General features: G+C 41.2%; 1 non-coding gene across 1 annotated transcript; it reads right to left on the reverse strand.

Moving 5' to 3' along the window:
• Positions 1 to 274: 274 nt before the first annotated feature.
• LOC120105278 (small nucleolar RNA R71) lies at positions 275 to 383 on the reverse strand. Its single transcript, XR_005507675.1, has one exon. It is a non-coding gene; the product is annotated as a small nucleolar RNA R71 (small nucleolar RNA).
• Between the last annotated feature and the right edge of the window lie 5,864 nt (positions 384 to 6,247).

Below are 6,247 nucleotides of genomic sequence, written 5' to 3' on the forward strand. Positions count from 1 at the left end.
TTTGACATCAAACCAGGGGTAATACAATTGCTGCCCAAGTTTCACGGGTTAGAGTCCGAGAGTCCGTATCTTCATTTAAAGGATTTTGAAGAACTGAGCATTACATTTAGAGTGCCAAACGTCACCGAAGATGTCCTCAAGCTGACATTGTTCCCTTTCTCTCTAAAGGATAAGGCCAAAACATGGCTAAACTCTTTGCGACCTAGATCAATAAGAACTTGGCAAGATATGCAGATAGAATTTTTAAAGAAGTTCTTTTCCACACAAAGGACCAACTTTTTGAAAAGACATATCAGCAATTTCCAACAAAAAGATAATGAAATATTTTATGAATGTTGGAAAAGATTTAAAGACCTTCTTCTCTCATGCCCTCATCACGGGTTCGAAACTTGGAGAACCATTAGCTTCTTTTATGAAGGTTTTGAAGGAAACATTTCCCGAGTTGTCCGATAAAATCGAACGCCAGGCATGAAAAATCAGTTTTAAAATTTTTTTATTTTATTTATAACAATTATAAATATTAAATTTAACTTTTATGTAAAATTACCTCAAGCCCGTAGCGGAAGTTGGTCGAGGTAATTTGGATCTGGATCTAGATCCCTGAAGGTAGCTCTGCAAGGCCTGGATCTGCAAGCCCTCTACTTCGCACGCACGTCAAGCTTCCTATTTCTTTCTTTCTTCTCTTTCTTTCTTTCTTCGGTTTCTTTCTCCCATTTGTTCACAGCACGCCTAGGCCGAAGAGACACCCGTCTCTTGATCCTGATCACAGAGGAATGGAAGGGAGGAGAGGACGCCGGACCTGGGCCGAACTCCAAACCACCAGAGAGAGAGAGGAACTCCTTCCTCACTCTTCTTCTTCTTCACAGAATCAACCTATCTCTCTGTCTCACGTTTTCTTCCCAAGAAAATTTTCTCTCTCACTCCATTCGAGAGGAAACGGTGGCCTACAAATAGGCCAACGCTGAGAGGAGTTAAGAGGCGTAAATGGTCTAGCGTTATTGAATTCATTCATTATCAAATATGAATGAATTTGATAACGATTGTTTCAAAAACAACCGTGTAATAAAACAGTGATTAATGTCAATTATTGCTGGATTTCAAAAATCAAACTGGACTGGAATGTTGGCGGTTCAAAACTGCACATTCCGGTCCAGTCGGCCGTCTGGCCGGAGGCCGGTTGGCCGCGCAATCGACGGTCGGAAGGGTTGCGGACACGTGAAACAGAGAAGCTCTGTTTCATGCGTCCCAGGTGAGTCGCGGCTCACAAAAAAGGTGCTAAGGGTCCATGTGAAGGGAGTGGTCCACGGGTCCATGGGATTTATTCACGGTCAGCAACCACTCTAAATGGGAAAAGTCAACTTGTGATACAAATGGGTTAGCCCATTTGATCATAAGTTAGTCAATTTGGTTCTAAACCAAATTTGCAGCCCATTTGAATGAATTTTTGATCCGAAAAAATTCCACATGAGTCTGACTCATAGGAGATTCAATTGGGTCTAGTTTCGGCTCGATCCAAGTCCGACTTAGATCAGAACAAATATGAAATTAAATCCCAATTAAATCATGATCGAGCCCAAATACACTAATTTAGACCCAATCAAATCCAATCTCAACAATTGAGTCCTGATCAAGTTCAATTATATTAATTAAAACTTGATTGACCCAAAATACAGACTTAATTAGTTGTTCATCTATGAAATTTAGCATGTACCTCATGTTCAGTGCTAGCTGAACATAGACAGAGCCAAATTCCAAATGACCCATAATTTAATTCTTAATTAAATTGGGTCAAGACCTTCCTACTTAGCTTGACTAATGTGCGTGACTCCGATAGGTTCGAACACTAAGCCGGTAGTACATGGACTACTCCATGCACTAATCGAGGTGACCATCTAGCAATGATACCCGACGTCCGGATAGGTCAAATATGCAAAGCAACATTCAAGAACCTAAACGTATGGTTGTTGCATAATTCATCCCTATGACCTTCGATGCTCAAGATGACCTCAGAGTGGACTGTCGAACTCTGGGTCCGGTCATTCATAGTGTATTTCAATTAATCAAATCAAGTGACTTATCACTTGGTTTACCCTGGCCAAGGTTTTACTGAATTGAAATACAGTGAGACATCAACTCCTAAAATCTGAAGCGGTCAATCCCATCTTGACTCATACACAGACTTCGCGAGTACTTGACTGCACCCAGCATCCTTCCGATCCCTGAATTAGAAATTCAGGTCATCCAGTGCCTAAGTACAGTGAGTTGCTTGCAAGTCACCGTGACAGTCTCAGGTCTAAGGGGTACTTATGCCCATACGTTTTACGAGCTAACTCCCGACAGTAGAGTGCTACGCAGGTGTATTCAGTGACGATGTACTCCTACATCTCACCTGTATGCCATACAGTGTCTCCACACTGCTTGGTTTAAGAGGACAACCAACTAAATGGCACACAACGACCTATACTTGACATAGCTATCGTCCAATTGACAGCTCGTCATTTGGTCGCGAATTGGTTTAAGGACTAAATGATAAAACCTCTTTTATCCACTAAATTAGTCCTAAGGACTTCATCACAATACACAGGAGTTCAATTTGAAGATGCAACACTTGTGATGAATAGAAAATTGCCAGAATAAATTTTTATTCATTTTAATAAAACATATACATAATTCAATTTCTTACAACTAATAAATTGGCTTTGGGACACAATTCCCAACAACTCGCACTTGGACTAAAACCAATTTGTACAGTATCTTATACCCATCTTCGATTTGTGATAATCGAACTCCTTTACAGAAAGGGCTTTAGTGAATGGGTCAGCTAGGTTCTCCTTTCCATCGATCTTCTGAAGATTGACGTCACCTCGTTCCACGATCTCTCGTACAAGGTGGTAGCGACGCAGAATGTGCTTGGTCCTGTGGTGAGACTTTGGCTCCTTTGCTTGTGCAATGGCTCCAGTATTGTCACAATACAAAAGAACTGGACCGTTGATTGAGGGAGCAACACCAAGTTGATTTACAAACTTCTTGATCCAAACAGCTTCCTTTGCCGCATCTGATGCAGCAACATACTCTGCTTCGCATACAGAATCGGCTACTGAATGCTGCTTGGAACTTTTTCAGCAGACTGCTCCTCCATTCAGGGTAAACACAAATCCAGACATACTCTTACTGTCATCATGGTCTGACTGAAAACTAGAGTCTGGAAACCCCACAAGTTTTAAGTCAGATTCTCCATAGATTAACCATTGGTCCTTAGTATTTCTTAAATACTTAAGGATGGTTTTCACCACCTTCCAATGGTTCTCACCCGGATCAGACTGATACCTACTCGCTACTGCTAGTGAGTAAGCAACATCCGGTCTTGTACATGTCATGGCGTACATAATAGAACCTACTGCAGAAGCATATAGGATTCTACTCATACGCTCTCTCTCTTCGGAAGTTGTCGGACAATCTTTCTTAGAGAGAGAAATTTCTTGGCCTATCGGAAGATAGCCCTTCTTGGAATTCTCCATGTTGAACCGCTTCAACATAGTGTCGATGTACGTGGATTGGGACAATCCAAGCAACCTCTTAGATCTATCTCTATAGATCTTCATTCCTAGGATGTAGGATGCTTCTTCCAAATCTTTCATGGAGAACTGTGATGACAACCAGAGTTTCACATTTTTGTAATGCAGGAATGTCATTTCCAATTAAGAGAATGTCATCCACATACAAGACAAGGAATGTGATCACTGAACCGTTAGTCCACTTGTAGACACAAGGTTCTTCTTCGTTCTTAACGAAGCCATACGTTTTGATAGTTTTATCGAAACGTATGTTCCAACTTCGAGAAGCTTGCTTAAGTCCATAAATAGACTTTTGTAGCTTGCATACTTTGGACTCGTCCGTGGATGTGAAACCCTCAGGTTGTATCATATACACCTCTTCTTCCAGTTTTCCATTTAGAAAAGCTGTTTTCACATCCATTTGCCAGATTTCATAATCCATATATGCTGCAATAGCAAGCATGATCCGAATAGATTTTAGCATTGCCACAGGAGAAAAAGTCTCGTCATAGTCGATGCCATAACGTTGACGATACCCCTTGGCAACCAAACGGGCTTTATAGGTCTCCACCTTTCCATTTGCGCCTCTCTTTCTTTTGAAGATCCATTTGCACCCTATGGGTTTTATCCCTTCGGGTGGATCAACTAGTGTCCATACACTATTGATTTCCATGGATTCCATTTCGGATCTCATGGCGTTAAGCCATAACTCAGAGTCGGACCTTTGCATAGCATCCATATAGGTGATCGGATCCTCATTGTTCTCATCGAGCTCAATGGGATCTGCGTCTTGGACCAAGAAACCATAGTATCTATCCACTTGACGCGGTACTCTACCTGATCGCCTTAATGGTGCTTCTACATTGGGCTCCGGGTTTGATCTAATTGAATCCGGTTCTGTGGGTTCAGTAGATTGTGTTAAATCTTCCACCTGCTGAACTTCACTAAGTTCAACCTTAGAGGCAACAATTTCTTCACTAAGGAATTCCCTTTCCAAAAAGGTTGCCTTAAGTCCTACGAACACCTTTTGTTCATTAGGAAGGTAGAAGTAATAACCCCTAGTTTCCTTAGGGTACCCTACAAAATAACACTTATCGGACCTAGGACCAAGTTTGTCAGTTTGAGAACGTTTAACATAAGCCGGACATCCCCAAACCCTAAGGTATGAAAGTGTCGGCTTACGCCCAGTCCATATCTCATATGGAGTCTTCTCAACAGACTTACTTGGAACCTTATTTAGTATTATACACGCAGACTCTAAATCATAACCCCAAAAAGATAGAGGCAGACTAGTAAACCCCATCATGGATCGAACCATGTCTAACAGAGTTCGATTCGTCCTTTCGGATATACCATTGTGCTGAGGTGTTCCTGGAGGGGTCCATTGTGAGAGAATCCCATTCTCCTCTAGATAAGTCAAGAAATCACCGGAAAGATATTCTCCTCCTCGGTCTGACCGAAGGATCTTAATACTCTTTCCAGTCTGTTTTTCTACTTCATTACGAAATCGTTTGAACATTTCAAATGATTCCGACTTATGCTTCATCAGATAGACATACCCATACCTGGATAGGTCATCTGTGAAGGTTATGAAGTAGGCATAACCACCTTTGGCACTTACGTTCATAGGTCCACATACATCAGTATGTATGAGGCCAAGAACATCGCTGGCTCGTTCACCCTTTCCAGAAAAAGGTGACTTGGTCATCTTACCCAGAAGATAGGATTCACAAGTTGGCAATGATTCACAATCATTGATTTCTAAAATGCCCTGTTGGGCTAACCTGTTTATCCTGTTTTTATTTATGTGACCTAGCCGGCAATGCCATAAATAGGCTTCATTGACATTATCTAACTTAGGGCGTTTATTAGAGGTGTACATTACATTCACAGGCAGTGATAGAGTATAAATGCCATATTTCAATTATCCACGAAAAATTTTAATACCATTCAAAATGATATCACAAAAATTTTCTTTTATTGATAAGCAATAACCATTTTTGGCCAAAAGGCCTACAGAGATGACATTCATTTAAAATGTTGGACAATAATGACAATCATCTAATATGACTACTCTAGATTCAAAAACAAGCTCAATGACTCCTAAAGCTAGGACTGGAACTGATCTTCCATCTCCAACGTTCAGGAATCTTTCGCCACTCTTGAATCTTCTACTAACTTGAAGTCCCTGCAATGAATTACAAATATTAATTGGACTTCCGGTATCCAATACCCAAGCAGTAGAATCATAAATAGAAAAATTACAAGATGTTATCATATAATTACCTTGTGCAGCAACTGTTTGCTGTTTTTTCTTCTTAGGCCTGTTTGGATCAAGGGACGCTATGTAAGCCGGACAGTTCCGCTTCCAATGACCCATCTTCTTACAGAAGAAGCACTCTGCCTTGCTCTTATCGGCTTTACGCTTCTTAGTCTGGCTGAGCTTAGAGACCCCAGCACGAGCTTTTTGCACCTTCTTCTTCTTTCCTTTCTTAAAGGAAGAAAGTCCTGCAGAAGTCCCACCTACCATATTCACCGACTCCTTTTTGAGTTGGTGATCCTTCTTATAGGTCTGCAGTAAACCTAGCAAACCATGATAGGATACTTCAGGTTTAGTCATTCTATAATGACTAAGGAAGGTCAGGTAGGACTTGGGAAGTGAGTTCAAAATGGCGTCCTTGCCCAATTGCTCG

The sequence above is a fragment of the Phoenix dactylifera genome, chromosome 9, assembly GCF_051530095.1.
Source record: "Phoenix dactylifera cultivar Ajwa chromosome 9, Ajwa_hap1_PhDact_Kaust_v1.1, whole genome shotgun sequence".
Lineage (NCBI taxonomy): Eukaryota > Viridiplantae > Streptophyta > Magnoliopsida > Arecales > Arecaceae > Phoenix > Phoenix dactylifera.